Genomic DNA, 24467 nt, shown 5'->3' with positions numbered 1-24467 from the left:
AATCTCATCTGTCCCAAAGTAAAATCACCAAAGTGTTTGCCTGGGTCTCATGAGTAGCTGTTGCCTCTGTGGCATTGTCTGGCCAAACGCCTCTGCAGTTTTAGGGCTTGAGCAAAGAGTCCAAAGCCCAAGATACCGGCAGATCTCAGGAAACTTGGGGCACAGTCTTGTGAGCTGTGAGGTGAGGTAAGACCTAGCAGGAATTAGCTATGTAGGCAATTTTTCTTTTTCAATTAATGCACCTCAGGGAGAGCTAAGACATGCTAATTGAAGGCAGAACAGTGACATGAATCCTTAGGAGCTGAAGTTCTACCAGAGAGGGACCTCTTACACTGCATGGTGTGGAAAGGCTCATGGAGTGTCATGGATGGACACTTGTCTTGGTCTCAGGAGATCCCAGGAGTCATAAAATCATAGAATATGCTGATTTTGAAGGAAGCCATCAGGATCATCAAGTCCCAACTCCTGGCCCTTCACAGGACACCCCAAGAATCACACCATGGGCCTGAGAGTGATGTCAAAATGTTCCTTGAACTCAGACAGATTTGGTGCTGGGAGCACTGATTGGCACTGTGACCACTGAGTCCTGCTGTTCCTTCTGACACTCCTGTAAGTGTAGGGTAACCAAAGACCGTTCAGCCACCGAGGAGAAGGCTAACGCTGGCAGGTGAGACATGAGTCAGCTACTGAAGTGGGAATACCCAGGGATGCTAGCCAGTGAGCTTTGCAGGAGCACACCCACTGCTAGGCTGATATCCATACCCTGTTTCTAGCATGGTACAGATCACATGTGACAATATGATACCTCACAGGAGGACAAGGAAATGCCAACTTTGTTGAGATGACCAGGACAGGTCACAGGCAATGGTCTCACTTTTTGAATGATGGTCTTCAATGACATTTGCCTCACCACAAATTGTTGTCACTGGCAGCTTAGAAAGGATAAAAAGGTTACTGGACACTCTGGGTAGCTTGTTTTGCCTGAAAAAAATCACTCGAGCTATTAAAGGATCAGTACCTTAATCTACAAGTGGAAAAAGTCACTGAATCCCCTGGTATCCGACAAACCTAGTTGATCTAAGTCCCTGAAGTATAATTCATTCCAAATGAGACAGTCTTTACTCCACACCTGGTAACTCCCACCACCATCTTCTGAATCCTGTTACATTAGTGGCTGGCAGGCAGGAATTTACATTCGACACCATCAGGACAGAACACATCAAACAGAAAAGCAGATGCCAACAAATATGGATCAATTACAAAACATAAGGAAGCAGAAAAGGATAGGAGCAAATAGCACTATTGGTTGTGTCATAAGACAGTTGTTTGCTCAAAAATCATCTTCAACACAGCCTGAAATGGCATTGACCCAGTGCCACATGGACTGTGAGACACAAAATCATGGCACTCCTGCAAGAGCCATTACGTGGATTTCAGGGACCAAACCTCACAAGGCCCAGGACCACAACTGATTCCAGTTCTTCACAGCAGAGTTCTTGGACTAGGAAAAGAAGCCTTTGAGAGAGGAGAAACAGAAGAACAAAATTCCCATGCCTCAGATTCAACTGCAGAGCAAAAGAAGGATTCCCCCTCCCTGGTCCTTTTATGCAGGTCACTACAAGGAGGAAGGAGTTTTCCATAGACAAACAGCTAATTCAGGGCACTTTTACTATGTAAATCAGCTGCAGAGAGCACTAAACATGAGAGACAGCCAAGGACGCAAGAGCCCCTTGGACAAGAGACCCTTTTGCTCTGACCAGAAAGTCACACTATGGAGGCTGGGAAGAAGCAGTCTAAGTGGTCTAAGAAGCTGCTCATATTAAGGGGTTTGAAATTATCTGTACATGCTCATGGGAGTGCTGCAAAAGCTGCTGCAGACAGCTCAGGGGAGAGCTCTGCTCTGTGAATGGCAGAAGCCCAAACCAGCCAAGCAAAGTAACTGACTCCTGGCCTGATCAAAGGGTGATGACAGCACTGTGAACACAAAGGCAGCAGCACCTGCTGCATTTACGGAATGTGGCTGACTGCCAGCACACCCAGAGGAGAAGAATGGCTTGATTCCCTTGCAGCAAAGACAAGAGAGAAAATTCAAACCACCACCACCAATAACAAAATACAAAAAACATAACCAAACAAAGCTAAAATAAAAACCAAGCGTGCAAGAAATGGGGAGCTCATGGGAGGTATAAAAGATGATGCTAGGAGTGGTGTAAAAGATTACAGGCCACTTCCAGCACTACGATAGCTCTTCACTGCTGGCATCCAGGGAGCAATTAGCCTCAGAATCATTTAACAGAGGAAAGTAAGGTGAAATCAGCATAACATTATCCCACTCAAAATATAGAAATGTATGTTGTGGTTTTACGAGTTGTATTTAGAAGGCTGCCTAAACTTGTGATTACTTACATTTGCAGCTCTGCCTGCTTAGATAACAAGAGCAGTCAGGGTACCAGTTGATTGTTGGAGGAACTGGGGAGGAATATTAATCGCAGACCCTCTGTTCCCGCATTGCACAGTTGGTGAGCTGCATCATTGCAGGCAGCTCAGCTCTCCCTACATTGTCAGAGCCGTAGTATTGGATTAGATACACAGTGATCTGATGCATGATGACAAATCTCATGTTGCACAATTCACTCAAAGTATGTGGGTATCTGGTATAAATATACACCTTGTCATCTGTTACAGTGCTTAGGAAACCTGATTGCCTTTCTGCTCAGCCTAGCATGGAAGGCTGTAGCTGGCAGCCTTCCTACATTCCACCCTCTCTGAGGCTTCTCATGTGGACTAGGTTAGCTAGAGACCAGAGGAGTCAATCCACAGCAGATGCCTCAAGGCAAGTACAGGAGGCATGCTCCTCAATAGAGATTTATGAGAAGCCAAGATGCTTCAACTGATCTCTTAGGCTAATTCCAGTATCGGGATTTGGACAACAGAACTGGATCTATCTGCAGTGAGGTCTAGGGGAAGAGGCAGTGCTGTGGAGCTCTGCCCTGTAAGTATGATAACTCTCATACAGATGAACTGGAGAACATAACACAGTCAGAGGTATTAAAGATGGGGGTGTTGTGCATGCTCCTGCCTCTCTCAACCTTCCAGCTAAATCTATAGGTGGACAGAAGCCTGGCTTTTGGAGTTCACAGATGGATGGGACTTTTTATCCTGAGTTTTGTGGGGCATCATGGATTATTTCTTTCTCTGGAAAGCAACTCCCAGAATAAAAAGTCATTTCATTCATGTGCTCACTGCGGAGCTTTTTGGGCCTTACTCTGATGATAATACAGAGCTGGAGGAGCTGAGCTGTAATCCAGTGAGTAAAAGCACTTCCTAGGGCTTTGGGAGGGTGGGTGAATCTATGGTTCTGAGAGACAGGAATGTCAAGTGAATGAGGCACTATCTTGTTATCAGAGCCCAGAAACCATACATCCCCACACTGGGGCTGCTTAGCCAAGAAAGGAAAGGGTGGTGCTGTAGGCATGGCCTGTGAGAGGTGGCATCAGCATGCAGCAGTGGGGCTGTGAAAGAGGCTTCCGTGTACTTCTCACGCTTCAGCCCTAGTAGGTTTCCCCCATGGTCCTGGGTAATGCAGGGCTCCCTGGGAACTACCGACATCCCATGAGTCCTAGAGATGTCCCTAAAAGCTGAGACTGCTCAGCATTTTGGAGACACATTTGGCAGCTTCCAGGACTGGGTCCAAAGCTCTCACCATTTTCATTTACAGACTTGGAGAAGTACAAGACAGCGTCAGCACAGCTTGTATGTATTTTTTTAGGGGGTTCTGGTTTTAAGTGGCATTAGAAACAGGAGATGCTTCATGTACATCACATAGAGGATGATCAACTATGTGGTACAGAAAGCATCTTCTATGTGGTACAGCAAGCAGCTTTGTGGCAAAGAAACCAGAACTCCTGTCCTTTGCATCCCAGCAGTGGAAAGGACTTTCAGGCTCTGCAAGAGAGCCAGGGTGGAGAGAGGGACACAGAGGTCAGAGATGAAGTACTCAGGATCATCCCAGAAGCCAGGAGCATGGTTGCTACCTAGCCAGGAAGGTAGACTGGCAGTGATCAGATGCCATGAAGGAATGGGGCAGTAGAAAGAAATGGGGGATCAGATTTAGGGACAAGAGGGAGAATGAGATAAACAGAAAGAACAAAGACTGCAGAAGACCTGAACAGCACCGCAGCACTGGTGGGTTGGGGAGGACAAGTGGTTTAGTGAGGAGGTGCAAGGAGTTTGGGACACCTGAGACCCACTGCAGTCACCTACCAAGCAGACAGATCCTCATCAGTCAGTAGGCTTGGCTTGCTTATCCAAGGCAGTAGCAGAGGCTTACATGCACAATTCTGCCAAAAACTGTTGCAAACCATTGTAAACTTTCAAGCACAGAGGGATGGACCCACACGTGCCGTCTCAGCCCATTGATGGCTGAAGGCCCTGGTCCCCTGCGTTGTCACTAGAGGTCAGTGCAAGCCCAGCAAATGCCTCTGCTAAATTTATGTTTCTATGTGGCACGGGCATTCTTATCCAGGGACAGTGTCACTTTAACACAGTATAATTCAGAAATTAGTACGTGCCCCAGCCCCCCTTGGAAGTCCCCGTATGGGCTCCCTACTGGCCTGTGGCATGTCATGTAAAAGAAAAATGGGGCATCTTGACCCACATAGGAGGTGACCTCATGGGAGTGTTTACCACCTGTGAGAAACCTACAGGGCAAATGGAAATGGAAGAAGAAACTCTACGGGGGAACGAGCAAAGACTTTGTAATCATCCGGCCAGAATAGATGACTATGGTTTAATTCCCTTTGGCCACTGAGAGCTTTTTTGATCTCAGGGAGGTAAATGGGTTTGCCCCTTTCTTCTACAGTTAATGCTAACCCCTCTTTTGTGTACTGGCAGAGAAACTGAGGCAGAGAAATTGCATCAAGCTGGGGGAAGCAGACTGGAGGCAGAAAATGGAGGAGGTGCTGTGGTGGCCTGAAGATGAAAAGACTACAGAGCTTTAGGACCTCCATAGTTCCTGTTTCAGGGAGGCACCCATTCTAGCTAAATCTCCTTCAATTCCAGTGGACCATAAGAAAATATGATTGTTCTCAGTTTTGCAAAGAGCAAGCCTTAGGTTCCTAAAGACTGATTGCAGCAGGTTAGTAGCTATTAAGTTAACCGGCCCAAAGGTTTTAATCCTGATGAGTTGCCAGTGAAATCTGTGGAAGCTGCAGAGGATCAGCAGGATCCATCAGTTTAAGTATCTGACTTCAAACAAACAAGCCAGAAAAACTGGACACAGGCACCCAGGACAGACTTTGAAACCTCACAGAAGAGAGATAAAGAGAAGTCATTGCTTTTTTTTGCCATGTGCCTTCCAGAAGATTTGCAATGACCTTACTGCAATAAAGGCAAAGTATTTGCAGTGCAGTAAATCTAGTAGTCCCTGCTGTATAATTGCTTGCCCATAGAGAGGCACAGCTATATCACAGTCCCACTTAGGCCAACACATATGCTACTTGCTCAGACAATCCACAATCAGGAAAGTTAGCCCATGCCTAACTTTTTGCTGATTCTAGCTATGCTGCACATATATCCAAATATCAGTAAAGCTTTAGTCAGATGTAGATGGAATTCAGGTGGAAAACACTACACAGCCACACCTGTGTCATGCCAGATGGAGCTAAGAGAAGAAATCCATGTTCCTATGTTGTAAACTTACTCTTTTCCCCAGAATCACTGATTTGAGTGGGATCCAAGCAACACAGAGCTCTTCTTTCATCAGAGTACTCTCTCTCTGAGAAGATGCAATGGATGGGAAGCCACAAACCCTGAGCACTTGCTTTCCATCTCTTTCACTGTCTGGAATTTCTTTTTATAACATCATCCTTCATATGCATGGATTTACCTCAACTTTCGAAGTTCCACAGGTTGAGATGATGGCTGCAAAGTCACCTCCAGCAGGTCTGGGAAGACAGACTTCCAGTATGAGAGAGAGAAATTATACTACTTCTGCTTTCTGGGTCTATGAAAACCTTATGCCTTAAACCTGATGGTTTCCAACAAGCAAGATAAGACTGCAGTGTGGATTCCTACTTTCAAGACAGCCAGATTAACAGGGATAGTATAGGCACCACTTGTCATTATTTAACCAAAAGCACCCATCTCCCAGTCTGCTCCCCAGCCCTTCCAGGGCTGGGCTGGCTGCTACATGCCATGTCACACCCCCACCACGCTGCTTCCTTGGGGACTGCCTTCCTCTTGCTTCCCAGTGCTGCCAGCTTCCAGAGCTCCCATTGGTAGTCAAAAGGCAAAAGTCTTGCTTTAATCCTCAAAGCCATCAGCAATTACCTTTCATCACATTTGCCGCTCTTCTTGATCACACGTGCTCCTAGTTCCCACCAGTGTTGAAAGCTTCCAACAGCCCTTGCCTTTTCAAAGAGCACTGCAGACAGCCATTTACACTTTAAATAGATATTAAAATGAAGCCACCTGCATGCCTTCCAGTTCCCGAACTGCAGAGCAGAGCGATGGATAATGGAAGTGTACCAACGCATCAACAGTTTCCACTAGCAACTGCTGCAGAATAACATGATATCAACTTCAAATATGGACAGGAAATGGCTTTTGATATCAAATGTAAGTTTCAACCACACAAGAGTCTCTAAAAATAAACATTTTGTTCCTACCCACCCTTGATTTAATACCAAATGGATTGTGGAAAAGGACTAAACTCTAGAAACAGAAATAATAAGAGGTACAGTTTTAATTAACTGATCCTATATTCTTCTCCTTTGTACTGGACCCCCTGCCTCATTCAGCACACAGGAGTGCTCTATGGATGAGGCTATCTTCGTTATTCACTCTTGTGGCCTTATTTATCTGCACACCAGCAGTGCACTGCAAAGCATACAGAACTCTGCTTCCCTCCTGGGCTTTTCAATTTGCCTTGTTATTATTGCCATTGAGCAGTTCCCAAACTCAAAAGGACTTTTGTTTTCCAGTCACCCCTACAAAACCAATTATCACAGATATTTTAGAGATAGGGGAATTGATTCATAGGCAGATCACAGCTAAAAATCTGCAATGCTGACCATTAATTTTGGCCACCACAGTGGCTGGCTGCCTCTACATAAAAAAGAAAACAACTCGTGGCCACTGCTGAAAAGTTGGGTGTATGTGATTTGCTCACCATCACATTCAGAGTCCAATGGTAAAAGCAGAGAGGGAAGAGTATATTTCTACAACCCACTGTAATGTTCTTAATACAGCTAGATGTATTCATTTTCTTGTCTGCACATTGAGGTCGAAAGAAGATTGCATGCCTCTCCTTAAGCCACTAGTCACCTCAGGTCAGGATTCCCAAGCTGGGGAACATGAGGCAACTTCCCACCAACGTAAATCCTCTGCAGGGGTAGCACTGGAACACAAAGATAAATGTCAAAAGGATCAATTAATCTTAGGTACATCTGTCAAGACACCAAGAGCCCATGTATAGAAATCTCTATACACTCAAAGCACAGTTCCTATAGGTTTCAGCTATAGTAGAGATTTCTGCAAAGCAGACCCCAAGGGCTCCCATCAGCCCCTTTCCTCCCCTGCAATAAGTCATGTCTGCGTAGATCTGCTTTTAAACAATTGAGCACAAGCTCTGTCTTGGCTGAGAACCAAGTGCTGCATATTTGCATCCCAACTTTATGCCTTCTTGCACATTGAGCCCATCCAGATGGCAGGCTGTATTCGAGGCTTAATGATCTGCTTTCCCTCCTCCCAGTAAGGGCAAAATAAATCACTGGCACATCTTCTCGATGGTCATTTAGAGGGAAGACAGATCAAACACATATAGTGAGTTTCAAAATACCAAGTCCTCAGGAAAATTATGGTCTGCAACATTGCTGCAGAGCATGGATTCAACTGGATGACTTCAAATGCCTGCAAGTAAGCTTTCCCCTGATGGTCCAGTTCCCAAGCCACCATGCCTTGCACTTTCTCCTTCACCAGGCAAAGATTTTGCCATACTTAGCTTGCTTGCTCCTCTCTTGGTCACTGCAGTTCTCTTCCCCCTTCAAAGAAGCAATCTTTTAGCAGTGACAATCAGACCAAAACTTTTGGAACAAACTCGAGAAGCTAGAGTCTGTTTGAAGGCTGGGCACTGCTCACCACAGAGGCTGCTGGAGACCTGGCTTTCAGAGCAGAATTTTACACACCCAAGTCATGACCAGGAGATGTATGTGTTCGTGATATGAGACTGGATGCATCTTCTGCCCATAGAGCACTGTGCAGGGCACAGGGATCTGCTCACAGGTCCAGACCTTAAACACTGGAAAAAGATCTTAAGATATCATTATATGTGGCTGCCCAAGAAGTTTTTCTTATTCGATAGAGGAGTAAAGTGGCACACACAAACTTAGTCTCAGCAAATGGCCACAGTGATCTGACTGGCCCCCACAGCATCACACGAAAAGCTGTGGCAGAGACAGGCATTCCTCTGAATTGTCCTGACAGCATTAACCAGCCTTAACGTGAAAGTACCTCTGTGTCCAGGCTGGGGACCTCCACTTCATTCTCTTCAAACTTTCCAATAACTGTAGCAATTAAGGCAAGGCTTTGCGCTTTGCAGTACTTAGTGCTACTGAGCTCTGACCTCCCCCAGAAGCTGCTCCCACTCTGAAGGCTCAGTGAGGTATGGTTCTGCGTTGAAGCATCATGTGCGGTTGTATTTAAAGGTTAGTGAATTGTTTGGAAAGCCAAAGCAATTAATTCAGTAATAACAACGAGCTTAATTGTGACATTTCCTGGGTACTCAATTAAGTCTTTTTATCATCAAGAGACTGTTTTCCAGTGTGTGAAGTAGACTTTTAAGAAATTCCCTGCCGTAGAGTTCTGTGTTTCTGACCATTTAAACTGGATCTGACAACTTAGATTATCTTTATGCCTTGAGCTAACCATCTGCATGGGAGTAATCATCAGCTATAGCTTACATGTAATATACTGCACAAAATATAAATTTATCCGCATGTGCATTCAAACAAAATGTTAATGCTATTTCTCAAAGAATATGGGAGCAAGGACCAGGGGCCAGTGAAATAATTTTCAGCTTTTAAGTGACAGACAATGGAAGTGATCCAGTTTTCTGTCTCCTAAGTACTGGCAGATTGGCTGGGATTTGGATGCTAACAAAGAGATTCAGTACATGGGCCCGGTTTCAATTAATGAGCATGTGTCCATATGGCTCTCTGTGTGTATGTGTTTATACTGAGTGTTCTTTCCTGTTAATGGGTGTTGCATAAGTACAAGCATGCATGTGTGTGCCTGTGAAGACAGATCCAGAGCTAGTTCAAAACCGCCTAACAGCACAGGCAAAGTTTACTGTTGACAACCAGAACAAAAGGTTTCTTCCCTGGCAGAAAATCAGACCCACATGGCAGCAGTGAAAGCACCAGATAAGGTGTGCTGATCATGTGGGATCTGCCTCTCTGTTGGGGCAGGGTGGCCAGAGTTGCTACTGGGACAAACCTCACCCATGGACACAGAGGGACCAAACAGAATCGAACCTGCTCCTGACAGACACACTAGCCAGGCTGACCCCCTCTGTCTGCTGTGCAAGGAGGCAGAGACTCATAGTGCCTACTGCTCAAGTGGATAGTACCACTGTCTTCTTGCAGTGGCAGATCCTGCAGTGGCAGGTCCTACTCTTCCGTTACTCTGGGCAGCCTGACTCCCAAGGAAATGTCCCACTCTGCCTGTGCTTGCAGCTGGCCCGCTGCATTTGTATCAGACCACACACATGCTTAAGATATGTCAGCAAACCACATGGCTGTGTCTTGATGACAGCACTTGCTTCTCCTTTATCTTTCTGTAAAAAAAAAATGTAGTTCTCAGCTCAGTAGTTGTCAGAGAGGAAGAGGCAAATGAGATAAAATATTTTGTACTTGATAGGAAATTCAGATCCTGCAATTTTAAAAAATTTGTGCATCCTTAAGCTTAATTTAAGTCTTTACCTCTCCCCTTCCCACCTCTGTGTCTTTAGTTAGAATTGGTTCTGCAAATGATAGGCTAATTGAAAATTAAGATGTACTAATGAGGTTAATGATGACCATACAGGACCACAGACTTTGACAAGGTACTTACCTGTTATTTTAGGGATATCTTGACTTTTCAGCTCAACACTTCTTACCCCCAAGCTGCACTAATTTTGCATTGTTCTAACTAATGCTTACTTTAGGCTGGTGCACTTTTATATCTGTTGATATCAGTGCCTAATTTTTTGCTTTAAGCACTTCTTCAAGACCTTACCTCATTTTATTCCCAAAAGCCACATGCACAGGGCTCGGGACCTGACAGTCCTGGCTTACCCGAGGATTCTAAAGAACAAGACCTTGGCCTGACATCACCAGGTATTTTGGAAGGAGGGTGTTAGGACAAGATAGATACAGCTGAGTTCAAGAATAGCTCAACTGCTTGGAAACAAGTCTGGGCCTAGAGATGCTACATAGCTCTGGGATTATGTGTAAGACACTCATCCTTGCCCTAACAAACCCTTGGTAGCAGTGCAGCCATTGACTAGCCCACTTTTAATCCTACACAGTGAACCTTTTTGTTCCTTTTCCGAGTGGAGACATTCTCCATCTTCTATACTGTACAATCATTTTGGTGCCTTCTTCCAATGCAGAGATAATCCTCTGTGAAAATCAGCAGTGAAAGCCACAAAGGAGTACACAACTAAACCCTTACTCAAGATTTTTTTCACACAAGTGCTTGCAAGTGTCCAAGCACCTCAGAAATACTCTCTGCACTTTGTGTTAATTTTCCTGCCCAACTCCATGGCCATTTCATCTCCCCACAGGATCAAATATACCTCGTATTATTATTTTCCCCTCACAATAATTCTAATTGTATAATTCATACTGCTCAAAAACAGCTTTAAGGGTTTTCATAAGTCACAATCTAGAATATCCTGCAGTGCAATGGCAGTGCTAAGTATGAACATAAGCTTTTCAGGGAACTGGTGTTTGAAGATGGGTCTACCCTGCCACAACAAAACCCCCAGCAGCATTTTTGAGGCCAAACCTCAACACCACAAACCTTAATTGGACTGAAAAGCACACTCTGAGGACTCCCAACTGGAAATAGTGAGAAGTAAAGGTTCTCAAGAGTCTCAGAGCCTTCTGGGACCCACAGGGCATATGTAGTCCAAATGGCTCAAGCATCAAGGTACTGCCCACTCATCTCTGTGCATTCCTCTTCCTCCACGCTATGAAAGCCATCCTGGAGAGTCGCAGTGATGAGGAAGTCACTGACAGGATGGGTTAACTTCACCAAGCCTATATGGATAAAGATGACCAATTCCCACCTCCTTCCTCAGGGAACCCACCAGTCATCAAGCAAAATGTCTTCAAGAGGAGCACTCTCAGAGGCAAGGGACTTGGGAGGCTCCCAGTTGGGAGACTATTTCAGAGGTTGTGGAAGATCATGAGGCTGAATGGAAAGAAGCCTACCAAGTGAGAAAAGGGCAGGAAAGCAGTAGACATCCAGCCATTGACTCTTCAAAAGAAAACTCTTGTCTGCTAACTTCCTTTCAGCAGAGGCACATCGACAGCTCGAGGAGACCTCCATGAGCAAAAAATCACATTGCAGGCCCCTGAGGTCCCAGTTCTGCTCAGGAGTCCTCAAGGTGGTGCACAGCCAGTGACATGAGATATGTAGGCTGAGAGGACAGGAGCAGGGTGTTAGGATCATGGAAAAGTGAAGTGAGAAATGCAGAGAGATGTATCTGTCTGTCAGAGCAGCAAAGCCAGGAGTGGGACTGGAGACAAGAGCTGAGGAATGGTAAGAGGTCTGGAGTGTTTTATGGAGGGGGTTAAATTCCAACACTCATTTATTTTAAAAGCCTTTTTATTTCCCTTTGATGATGGGATGCAATTACAAGTCAAAATTAATATGCTAAGACAAGAGACAACAGATGGATACCAACCAGGAGGGGAATAAGAAGAGACAATGAAGCAATTCTGGTCAGTCTGACAGATCGTGAGCTCAGCAGCCTCCTACCCACACATATCCATTCATAGGCACATCAAATGCTGTCCTTCAGGTTTTGTTTTTACTATTCCCAGGAAAATTTTATTGCTGGCTTTATCCTCATCAGCATTTTTACTATTTATTTACTCCAAGTCTGTTAAGGACCAATTGTCTGAGGTCTCATGATGGAATTCCCTTCCAGGAAAGAGGAAGGAAGTTGTAGATGAACCAAGGGAGAGGTCAGAAAAGCAGCTCAGAATTCATGAATGGCTGTGCTCCTGTATCTACAGCAGCCCAGACATGGCATGCCAGGCCTGCAGTCTGACCTGCAAGTGAATGGGGAATCCACATGGCATCCAACATATCCACAGCTGGTTTGAAGCTATAAATTTTCAGGTTCCAGCATGACACCATGCTGGGGCTTATCAGTGGGAAAAACAGCAAGCAATTCTTCCACACTGGTGATTCATTCTTCTGTGTCTCAGACATCACAGAGATGAAGCCAACTGTACCATTTCAAGCATTGTTTCCTTCAATTAAATACAGACCTAGGCACCCACACAATGTCTGCTAACCTTTACAAAAGAGCTAACAACAGTAAAAGCAAGCTTTTCATCCTTGCAAAAACTCTGAGGCCAATGCCAAGCATAGGATGGATTTAACTGGACAGCATGAAGGACTTTAGGTCTAAAAAATAGAAATCACTTAACTGAGTTGAAATTATTATCTTTATGAAAAGTAATGCAAGCTGATAATTTTGATAAGGATGACAAATTCACTTCTTCTATCATAATTCATCCTAGAGAACCTGAGTGAATTTCTGGATGTCAAACAGCAGGTACTATTAAATTTTTTCAAGCGTCTTGACAAGAAATTAAAGTTATCAGAGCTCTTATGCATTTCTTCCTCTAAGAGTATGAAATAACTTGAATACCTGGTAGCATCAGTAACATAGGGGGCTGTACCCTCAGAAGACAAAACTGTGATGCACCTTCACTTGAAACATCACTCTTCTTTCAAGCTTTTAAAGTGAAACCCAGGCACTAATAAAGCCATCCACTCATTTTGCCTCCAACTACAGTGGGACCAAGATATCAAGAAAGAAATCACAGAAATTGAACCAGAAACAGAGGGGCAAAAACCTAGAGGAATAAAGAGACTGTGGCATAAAGAGAAATAAGAATGATTATCTTTGCTTGGTTTCAAGAGACAATAAATAAGTGTGGGCTTCAATAGACAAAAATATCAAAGGGAGGCAAAGGCAAAATTATTGCTATGTACAGGAAATGGAAGGAAATTCAATTAAGACAAAGGCAGGTACAGTGGAACATTTTCAACGTGGCATCTAAATGGCTTGAGGAACTTACTGTTGGAAGATGTCGTTCAGGTTAAAAATTTAGAAAAACATAGAGCAGGATTCATGCATCTTGTAATGGATGGGAATTTTTAGGAGCTTTGTGTGTATTGCAGGGTGTAAAACCCAGATTCTAAGTGGCAGGGATTAAGCAAAAATATCCCTTCAGGAAGGTTATCCCTGAACAATGTGTTGTGGGCTGCTCCCATTTACCCTGAATTGCTACATATGAACCAGAGGTAGCCTATCTCACCCTCATCTCATCTACAGGATAATTCCAGAGAGGTGTTATCACAGCTGAATGGAGAAATTGCATGGTATTCAATCTGAGCCCATTGAAAATGCTTGGCAGCATCTCAGGCTGCACTCTTAGGAGATCAATTATTACATCAATAAAAGGAATTAAAAGCTTTGTCAGAAAACCATCAGAAAAGTGATTGCCCTAAAACATACAAAAGCCAAGTTTTCTGCTGTTGCTGAGATGGAAGAGGGCCCTCCCTCCCATCCCTGCCCCAAATCCCTGCTGCAGAAGGAGGGAAGCAGATTACAAAGAACAATTCCTCACAGTCCCTCCGGTAAAAGTAGCACTTCCCTGCAGTTCCAAATATGTTAGTGGAAAAGTTCCTCCTGGACTGGTTTACATTGACCTACAGAGACACATATGTGAATAGAGTTAAGTGGTGACCTCAATGTCACACAATAAGAGTAGCAGTCACAGTGTAATGGCTTAAGGCTATTGCATAGTTTATTGAACACAGAGAGGCTCTGCCTGCCTGGTGGGAGCCAGGCTGGCAGCACTGTAGTTGTTCCGGCAGCCCTTGGCCCCACAGCAGCTGGAAAAAGAGAGCAGACCTAAGGGGGACAGAGACCACTTTGAAGGTAGGTACCCAGCTTTTCTCCTCAGTGTGAGAAAATGAGAACACACTTGGCTATGGGGGAAGAGAGGAAGGGAATGGAGCTTTTTTCTTGAGTTGGATCCTGAAGTTTTGGTTCATGGGAAAGGAACATCCATTCTGGAGATGAGGCTACTATCTGCAAATGTAAGGCAATTTGCCTGTAGCCTGCTAATCACAGTACTTCTGCAGATTCCAATGAAAAACTCAGTGGCACACTAGCCCCTAATTTCAGAGAACAGAGGAATCCAAGATTTTTCCTATTTTAGAGAGATATATGAAGAATTTATTTTCTTTTTTTTTTCCAGTGTTAGAAAGCAAAAATACAATCTTATTATTTCACTGCAGAAAAATTAACCTCTCTTTCCTCCTATGACTCTTACCATCCCAGAAATCTAAAAGATGACCAGGATGAGGAAGAACAGTGAGCTGCTGTCTGAGAGAATAGACAGTCAGTTAAGCTAGTTATCTGCTAGATGACTTGGACAGCCCTCTTCTGCATCTCATAAGTCAACACAGATCATCTCAGTTGCTGAAAATTTCTTAGCCCAGTGCACTCAGTTCCTGATAGGAGTCTGTGGTGCTACACCAGCCTTGTTCCTCCTTCTCCTTGCCTGCCTCCCTCAGATGTGCATGCACACACAGAGGAGAACAAGTTTCCACCTCTGAGTGAAAGGTGACATCTCTTCAGGAGGGTTGTTCAGCAAGTCGGCACTTTAATCCAGGCTTTCAAAGTTCTCATGCTGTCCAATGGCTTAACTTGGCTTCCTACTGCTCTGTAGCACTTCAAAGTTCTTTGTTCTGTAAGGATTTGATTTTTATTCTCTCTGAGATCGGAAAAGAAAGAATCTTTTTTTAGCATATAGCAGGGGCTGGTTTAGGAGACTAAAGAAATTCAAGGTCATTGGTTCAAACCAAGCTGTATCGTTGTGAAAATGCTAACGAGCCTATGATAAGAAGGGAACTAACTTTCTTGCTTGATACAAATTATTGGATCACAGAAGGGCCATCAAGTCCATCACCTCTGCACTATGTCACAGATAGGATTCTAATGTCATCTACTGTATCACCCATACCTCTCTGCCAAAGCTAGATCAGGCCCAGATCTGCTTGCCTTGCAACATCATACCATTATCAAATTGATTAACTATTCAATTTTCTCAGCAGCCTGGCAGAGCAGGTAATGGCTATTATTGCTATTCAATACAGGAGAGAATTGTGGCTGAGAAATTACTTAGACCACAATCAGGATAGCGATCTGAGAACAGCCTGGCTCCCCCAGGTCTCCTCCTGACCCCTACAGTTTCCACCCAGTTCAGCAACAAGATGAAGACTCAACCCATGTCATAAGAAAATTTATACAAACTATCTGCCAAAGTGAAATTTCATAAGTGACCATAATTATTCTTTTACCCACTTATGTGTAAATTGACAGCATTTCAGTAATAAGATTAGGGTGGTGCCTGTCCAGAAAATAAGCAATCCAAATCTACTACAGTTCTCAACATGATGGCAGGAGCATTAGGTTGACCCCAAGTCTGCAGCAAGTTCTCCTCTCTAGCTGCTCCTTGGCTGGCCTTGGGCACATTGCATCATTCATAAGTCTGTCCTGCAACCACCCAGCAAAGAGCTCACTGTCAGCACCTCACAGGGTCTACATGGCCTCCTTGCCCCCCAAAGATTAGAAGGCAGAGGTTTATCTGAGCCTCCTGGGAATAGGTTTTTAAGAATCCCCTGGGTGTGCATGCACAGGAACACACACATAACTAAAGCTTACTGCATGTTGAATACCAAAAAGATCACATGTGCCCTCTCAAGCAGTATTTACTCTTCTTCTGTTCTGCGTCAGACTCCTTCCTTTCCAAGGTGACTCTTGCCTCTTCCTCCCAAGGGACAGCTGCCTCCGTCCTCAGCTGGCAAAAAAGGAACTCATTTTTCCCTTCTGGATTTACACTGTTTGCTACCTTTCACTGACCAGTCCAACACTTGCAGAGCACCACTCATTCAGAAGAAGACAGTTTCTTCCAGAGGTTTCTGGGATGTGCCAGGAATACACAGATGAGGGACCCTGCATGACAGAAATTTTGAGGGAAGTATTTACATTATAATTGTCTGCATCCTATGATTTCTTAAAGGAGAGCAGCTCCTGTTCTCTAGCGAGATCTGCAGAGATGCTATCCATTGTCTCCTTTAGACTGTGGGAGGTCTAAGGTCTTTGTTCAAAGTCTGACAAAAGCATGAAGAAGGAGGTTTGGCTTTCAGTTCCAAGCAGAGAGCAGCTCCATAGCTCGATATTGCAGGGATCAGCATACCAGGAGTGCAAGATGTGAGTCTAACCCAGGGGAACCATCTTCTGATCATGACATCTTTTGGAGGCACACCACCAGAAGAGATGTCCCTCTAGTTTAACCAAGCACAGACAATGTTATGTTTTTAAGAGTCCAGGGTAACCAGCCAGTGGTGCTGCTATAGGTAAAGTGCTGAAGAAGAGAAGGCTGAAGGAAAGGTGACATCTTAATAGTGCAGCAGCATTACATGGTTTTTCATCTACCCTTCCTCTCTCCTTCTTTCACCATTTCCCTGTTCTAGTCCAGAGGATCAGCCACCCTTAGAAAACCACTAAAAATCTGCTTCTGAGATGGAGGTTTAAAAGGAAGTGTTACGGTGAAGTCAAAGTTTCAGTACTTGGTGATTTGAAATTAATTCTAACTCAAAAAAATACTCCTGAATTTTCTTAAACTGTATAGCAACAGTTTACATCAGTTTCCATTGCCTGCAGAGTAAATATGGCACTTCTCAGGCCAAGTCAATTTTCCAAGTAAACATTACTGGGCAAGTGAACAATACCATTTTTAATAGAAAGAAGTGATGTAAATGTGTAGGAAAACTGTTTTTAAAATATTACACTAATGTTTGCAAAATTCCGCCTTAAAAACACACAAAAAATAAATCTTACAAATGGCCGTATATGTTTGGATAAAACTCAAAAAATGAAAACAAAATGTTCAGTGACCACCAGAGGGCTTTGCATATGTATGAGAAATGATCGGCTGAAGTTGACTCCTTAATTCCTACCAAAATTACTATCTATGCTGAATACAAGGCAAGTTTCCCCTTTTATTGCATTTCCCCCCATGTAATTAAAAAAAAAAATTGAAAAAATATTCTCTACATTTTTCCTTGGAGAAAATGACCATGAACACTGCCCTGGTAGTATGACTGCTGTCTCCATGCCTCCACAGTCAGGACAAGCCACCTTTCATCTTCACAGCTGAATATCAGAAAACAAGAGACACTTTGTAAAACATGAAGGGATGGGAGGTGGGAGAAATAAAGCAAGTAAGGGGAAAAGAGAATGTTTCCTTGGGAAAGCATCAGTCATGCAATATCCACAGCATTTGTCAACAGTTCTCAGGGGCACTGCATGTAGACACACCCATTCACAAACTGGCTGGGGGAAGACTGTGATCATAGACCCTCTGAATCAGGGTGAAGACACAGATCATAGAATTATGGAATCATTTAGCTTTGAAAAAGCCTCAAGGTCTTTCTCCAGCACAACAGCTTTTAGACCCCATGCTGGATGCCAGCAGCTATAATCAAGATGCATAGCACGCAGTTCCACCGGAGACAGTGGAATTGGGCTGGTTTCAGCAGGACCAACAGAAATAGCTCTTTTCTAGACCCAGGGGATACCTGCATTTTGCTGAAGCAAGTAATGCTGTTTGGTATGGTTTGGACCAGCTTTTATTTGACTTTTGTGTCTTCCAAGGATACAAATTTCCCCCCTGAAAAGTCCAAGGGATGTGTAACTAAATCAACTAATCTGGAGAAATAGACAGTCATGCATTCAATACTACATGCTGCTTGGGAACCATGAGAGGATCAATGAGATGCTCCTAAGGGGTTGTGTCTCTTACCTGCCAGTGATTTTTGTGGTGATTCTGCCACTCACTTAGAGAAGTGGCATTTAATCTTTAAATAGCTGACAGAACTGAGATCTCAAAGTGAAACTCAGACATATGCTGAACAGCAAATATCCTTACTGGTGCACATCCTACCAGCTGCTATGACTGAGGATGATGAAGAGAGAACAAAACCACTGTGGGAATGGTCAGTAACCAGGAGTGAGTCTCTATATTATCTGATTAGTGAATGGTTAATGCTGTGGTTTCTCTCAGGTTTTCCAAGCAGAGCCATGTCCCTGTATCAGCTTGTGGGTGCCAAAATGTGTAAAAGACAAAGAGAAAGGGGAGTTAATTTGCATTATCTGTTGTTCACCAGGGTCAGCCTGTGGCACATAAACTGAGACAACAGCAAAGACAATAATTCCTATCATCTGGACTTAGCTGTCCTATCACCTCTCTATGTTAGAAGCAACTCCCAGACAGAATCAAGAGGAACTAGACTAGATGCTTGCTTATACCTAGTTCAGTTTTTCAAGCTGGAGCTGGAATGATAAAGTTGAGAGACCATATCTACAAAAATATCCAGAAAACGAAAAATGCAGATAAAGGCATTTATTAAGAATAGGGGAAAAAAATGTTTCTAAAAGAGGTAGACACCTCATCAGCCTTCTTTAACTAACTTACCTGGCAGATCACATGAGAATCTAAACTTGGGCACACATATCTTTTCTGGCTCTGATTTGTATCCAAATTACAGATGCTGACCCTTAGATGTCCAGCAGTCCAGGAAAGGTGAGATTATTGCCAATCCATAACCACCATTCATGTGACTTGACCCCACTCTGTCTCAGTTACTACAAACTGTAGTACAGTCATCTAGAAAGCTTTCCAGAACACAGCACTGGGCAAGTTCAAGGTACATACACTGCTACAAGTCTACAACCTGTGGGGCTGCATGAATCAGCCAGCACAGAGGAGTCTTCCAGTTTGATCTGCTTCAAAGAGAGTGTCTACCTATACTTCCAAGAAAGGATCCAAGAGCCCACAAGGCAATAAATCCAGGAGGCATCTTGAACAGATATCCAGCAGATTTCTATTCTTAGAATGATTCTAGCATAAAATGTTCCCCAGTTTGTCTTGCTGATGAAGATAGTTCTTAAAACTGGACATGATGAAAGATGCCATCACAGAAAAAGTGCTATCTAGGATGCCCAGGGGGAGCACAATCAGTGTGTGTGAACACAGTCTGTGTCATAGTGTATAAGCAAACAACAGCATTATGCTCATGAGCAGTATCTCTCCAAGAAGCCAAGCAATATCTCCTGAAGTAGCCAAGCTTCAATTATGCATATTCAAGGAGTATGGAGCATACTGATGACTGCAGTTGCCAATGAGGACATTCTTGAAAATGTGCAAATGGCATAAATATCTTATCCCTTTTTCGAATGTGAACGAGACCTGTGAAGTAACATTCATCATATTAATTTTAGCTTTCTAACAATTAGGCATTTGGGCAAAACTACACATTTGGGTTCTCTCTATAGCAAAAGGGGAGAAACAGAAACATCCAGAGGGCAATTCAATGAGTCTGATCACAAAACAAACAAGATGTGGGCAGTATTACTTGCTCAGTGCTCTGCGAGATAGAGGTATATCTCTTCTAGCTCAAGTTACAGCATGACCTCGCTGGAGCATGCTGTTGATTTATGTTTCTCTCCCTGACTGTGTAAGGACCCCAAAAAACAAGCTGTGCTTAAATGCTTGACTTTTCTGTGAGTAACGTGACACAAGATGAACCCACCTTCCCTTTCTATGCATGTGTTAAAATATTTTGCTATCAAGAAAGAGAAGCAGCTATGCTAGAAAAGGGGTTTCAAGATATACTAAGAAAAATCTTCCCTTTAGTGGTTTTGAAAATGAAATCAGAATAATAGACTGTTCTAGCATGAAAAGGTGTTAACAGCATGGCACTTCTAAAGAACTCTGAGATGACAAGACTGATTTTCCAGAAGCGATTCTTCGGTTTCATTTTGAAAATTTCCTGCAGAGGAAAAATCAGAAATACTGCTTTTCATTCCCACTCACCAGGAAAAATATCAAGAACTCTAGCAACTTTGGTAGAGCCAGAGCTTCCCAGCCCTAGCAAACTAAAAACCTACAGCCAGCACTATCACAGCATGAAGACAGTTCCTTAGGGGGAATTATTCTGAAAATCCCCTGTTGAACTGGGCTATTCATTAACATATGAGACATGGCAAAAACCTTGCAACAAGCAAGAAGATCCACTGTTAGCTAATCTACATCAAGGAGGCAAGAGTAGTGGTCATCAGGCTGAATTCAACCATATCAGGTGCTGGAGATACCACAAGCAACACTAGCTGAACACAAGCAGACATGAGATGAATGTATGTCCAAGCAGAACTAGTCTGCAGCTCCTGAGTACTCCTGAGTGCAGCTATCCATCTCCCGTAACATTCTTAAGAATATCTTGCTTTGCCTTTATTTTGTAGAAAAAAAGCTTTTTGCTGGGAAAAGCAAATCTGTAATTATGGTAACTAGAAGTAGGGGCAACTTAAAGAATGGCTGCTGGGAAGACTAAGTGAAAAATGCCTCTCAGCAACAAGCAAGATTTATCCTGAAAGAAAGAGAATCAACTTCTCCCTCTGGGTGCCCCCCATGCAGCCAAGGCTGTATAGCAAGGGGTGAAAGAAAACCAGTTGTTCTGCATGTCATGTATTGACTTGAGGGCATGGCTGGAGTCAGAGAGCAAAGGGCAGGCGAAGGGGAGAGCAGCACATTGCTCCTCTATTGCCACGTGTCCTAACTCCCAGCAACCTGATCTGAGATCGGGGCTAGTCTGGCTTCTTGCCTCCTGTCTGTGCCTCCTGACAGCAAAGTAGCCAAAAAGGCACCTAAAGGCAGTGCTTCAGCTGGCATTTTAGTCCACCTCACGATATCACCACCTTCTGTGTGGTAACGTCTGGCTCTCTCCCCAGAGGGATGTACCCAGATATGCAAGCGTAACAAAATGCCAGCAATAAGGCCTCCCAACATCTCATGTTATTGTAATGGGAAAAGAGAGTGGTTATAGCTTCCCTTAGTCCTGGGTTTTCTTGTGGTTGACATCAGTTTTTAATGAGAAATGGGTGCTTACAAGCCAATTCACAGTCTTACTCTTACCCTTCCACAACACATCCAGGTGGATCCACATCTCCAGTCAAAACCCACATTCTCTCCTGTCCCGGTACAGGCACCAAGGCAAATAAATGTGCCAGAAATATGGGGCCCCTCCTTTACTTCCTTTCAAAGGAGCATCTTCTCTTAAGAGCCAAAGGGTGAGGTTTCCCTTAAATGTCCCTTTTCCTAGCAGTGCCCAGCACCTTTCCAGTATCATTGCCTATTCATCGCCCACTCTACAACACAGAGCAGCTGAGTGTCCTTCACAGGGGACACAAAGGATGTGTGAGAACACGTTTCTGGCTTTTGCAGTTCAGCACCAGAGTCTTCTGTTGGTACCAAAGAGCCAATACTCCTGAATTCTCTCTCTTCCACCTACTTCCTAGAGAAAAACTCCATATATTACCGCAAAATTAGGACTGATGTTGCATAGAAGGAGGAGTCAGAGGGACAGCACACATGGTGCTGCTTCACTTTTCTAGCAGAGAGTGAGTAAAACCACTACAGAGGAGCCACAGTGGCCAAGACGGGTGTCTCAGAGCACAGACCCACATCACAGGTCTTGCTGCAGCACACTGCTGGCCAGGACAGTGTCTCCAGCCCCTGCCAGCGGAGGTGACAACAAGTAGGAAATCGTGACGGACAACCGTGTCCCTGCTCTGTGCCCGTCCCCTCCTCCCTGAAATCCAACCTGCTGCATCCTGGGGGAACCCCATCTGCTTCTCATTCCAGACTATGTCATGTCATAATTATTCCTAATTATGCCTCATTTAGCTTGATAGGTACCAGATTGGGAAGGATGCCCTAGTGAGACTGAGCATCTTGGACGGTCGCAGTGGCGACGCACGGCCAGGGAAAGTGTGAAGCAAAAATTAATAAAGGGGCAGGAGCTGTGCGGCCGGGCAAGGGAGGGAGGGCGGCCGGGGGCACGGCCTGTGAGGGAGCGGCGGGTGGCAGCGGCCCGGGCCCGGCCCAGCGCCGCCCGGCAGGTGGCGCCCGCCGCCCCCGGTGAGCCGTGCACGGCCCCGGCCCCGGCGGGAGGAGCCGAGGGGGCTCTGGGGGTAGGCTCTGTGTGTGGGGCTGTGTGTGTGGGGCTGTGTGTGTGGGGCTGCGTGGGGGGGAGTCTCTGGGGGGGTGGGTCTGTGTGTGTGTGGGCTCTGTGTGGGGGGGGCTCTGTGTGTGTGTGGGCTGGGGGGGGCTGCGTGTGTGTGTGTGGGCTCTGTGTGTGCTCCCCCTTGCCCCGCGCTGCCCCGGGTGTCTGCTGGCAGACCCTGGGGCAGAGAGGCTGCCTCTGTCCCCCTGCCCCTCAGCCACTTGCTGTCCGGCTGTGCTCCTAGGAGAGAGGCCTCGGAGGGTCCATCTGCTCTGTACCCCACGAAGGTCCCGCCGAGTCCCAGGCATCTGACTGCCAGTTGGATCTCTCTTCCTGGAGGTCCCGTCTGGGAGACCAGTCCTGCACCGCAGGGGGTACTTGCAACGTGTCGCTACAAAAGTAACACTACAAAAATAATGTTACCCTGACACTGGCCGTGGTCACAACACGTTGGGGCACACACCTCCCTCCTTCCTCGCTGAAGGCCTACACAACTGGTTTTATAAAGCTGTGCACTTGTTGTCCCGCAGGAAGCTCTGCTCCCTGTTTTTCCACACAGCACCATCACCTGTGAACATCTGGACATGGGCAGCACCATCAGCTGACGGGACAGATGACGCGCTGAGTGCCAGGCAGCTGATCCTCCGTGATGGGTGCTGCGCATTGCGTGGTTCCTCCACAGACCCTGGCTACTGTCTCTCTTTCTCCTCACGCATCAGCCATAGGTGGAGGCTGAAATGTCACCTGCTGATGTGTGAGTCCAGCAACAAGTGAAGTGCAGGAAGGTACAAAAATGTCAGGGCTGTTGACCAACAGAGGCTGGTTTGCAAGGGGCGTGTGCTGCTCTGTACCTCTCTGGGGCCCATGCTGCAGTAGTCAGTGAAGAATCCTGCTTCAGTGTGAGGCAATGGAAACTGTCATAACAGCAGCATCCCTGTACCTGGCAAAAAGACGTTTTCACAAAACATTTTGGGTTAGGAGGAAAGTAGCCAGCACGGGGACAAAACATGAAGAAGTGGCATCTTCACATGCACTGCTCACTTGCAGAAAAAAAAAACAAAACCAGAAAACTTTTTTGCTAGTGTCAGTTCCAGCAACTAAAATGGCTGTTGGGTGAGCCAGAGCTCCACTGTAGTCAGCTGCAAGCTGCATCTCTGAGCTGATGCAGGCATTGCATCTGCAAAGCTGCTACACATCCCCTCTGCCTCTTTTTCCTCCTCAGGAAAAAGTCCACCTCTTTTTCCTCCCAGAAAGCCCACCAGAGAGACCGGCCTTCATTCTGCCTTTCCTCCCTGCTCACGGCTGTTCTGCTGCAGGGGAATGGTGTCAAATTCCAGAGAGAGGGAGGCAAAGCTACTTGCAATGCAATCAAGCAACTGCTGTGGGAAGAAGCCGGGCAGCAAAGGATGATTTACTAACACAAGCTAAGCCAATATAAACACTTATGATACAGGTGCCTGTGCTCTCAGAGATTGCCTGACTTAATTCAATTGTTTTGTAAACCAATTTAGTTAAATCTGTATAAAACTGGTGTTTAAACAAGCCAAAACAGTGTTTAAAATGTCATTAATAAAACATATCACCATAAAACAAATATATATTACCAAGGCTTTTTTTTTTCTTTCTGACAGAACATATCCTTTCTCCCTGTATTTCTTTTTCCCTCTGTCCTTTTCTTTAGAGGTTGCACATTCTGCTGTGCCATGACTGTCTCTTTCTTTCTGTACTGTACAAAAATAGGATTGCCTCCATTCAAAAGTCTGCAAGTCCACCTCTAGCGTTTCTTACTGTTGTGTGAAGTAGAGCTGGGGAGGCATTTATTTATTTTTATATAGCCTTCAATAACATTCAACCCATAACAAGATTTTTAAGCAGATTTTAAGCAAAGTAGTTTATTTTGGATCCAGCCTGACCTCTTTCGTTCTTTCCAAACTGACCTCTCTTACAGTTTGGAGTTATTTAATCACTTTGGAAAGATGTTCCCATTTTTCTTGTTTTCAGCAAGGTCATTTTTTTTAGCAATATTTGTATTTTTTTCAGTATTT

General features: G+C 44.7%; 1 long non-coding RNA gene across 1 annotated transcript; it reads left to right on the top strand.

Annotated features, from left to right (window-relative positions):
- Nucleotides 1–22280: 22280 nt before the first annotated feature.
- On the top strand, nucleotides 22281–24016 carry LOC135414443 (uncharacterized). The gene is made up of 2 exons (XR_010430693.1): nucleotides 22281–22390; nucleotides 22667–24016. It is a non-coding gene; the product is annotated as an uncharacterized LOC135414443 (long non-coding RNA).
- Nucleotides 24017–24467: the final 451 nt, after the last annotated feature.

Source organism: Pseudopipra pipra, chromosome 5 (assembly GCF_036250125.1).
Source record: "Pseudopipra pipra isolate bDixPip1 chromosome 5, bDixPip1.hap1, whole genome shotgun sequence".
NCBI lineage: Eukaryota > Metazoa > Chordata > Aves > Passeriformes > Pipridae > Pseudopipra > Pseudopipra pipra.
This window is presented reverse-complemented; position numbering and strand designations above follow the sequence as displayed.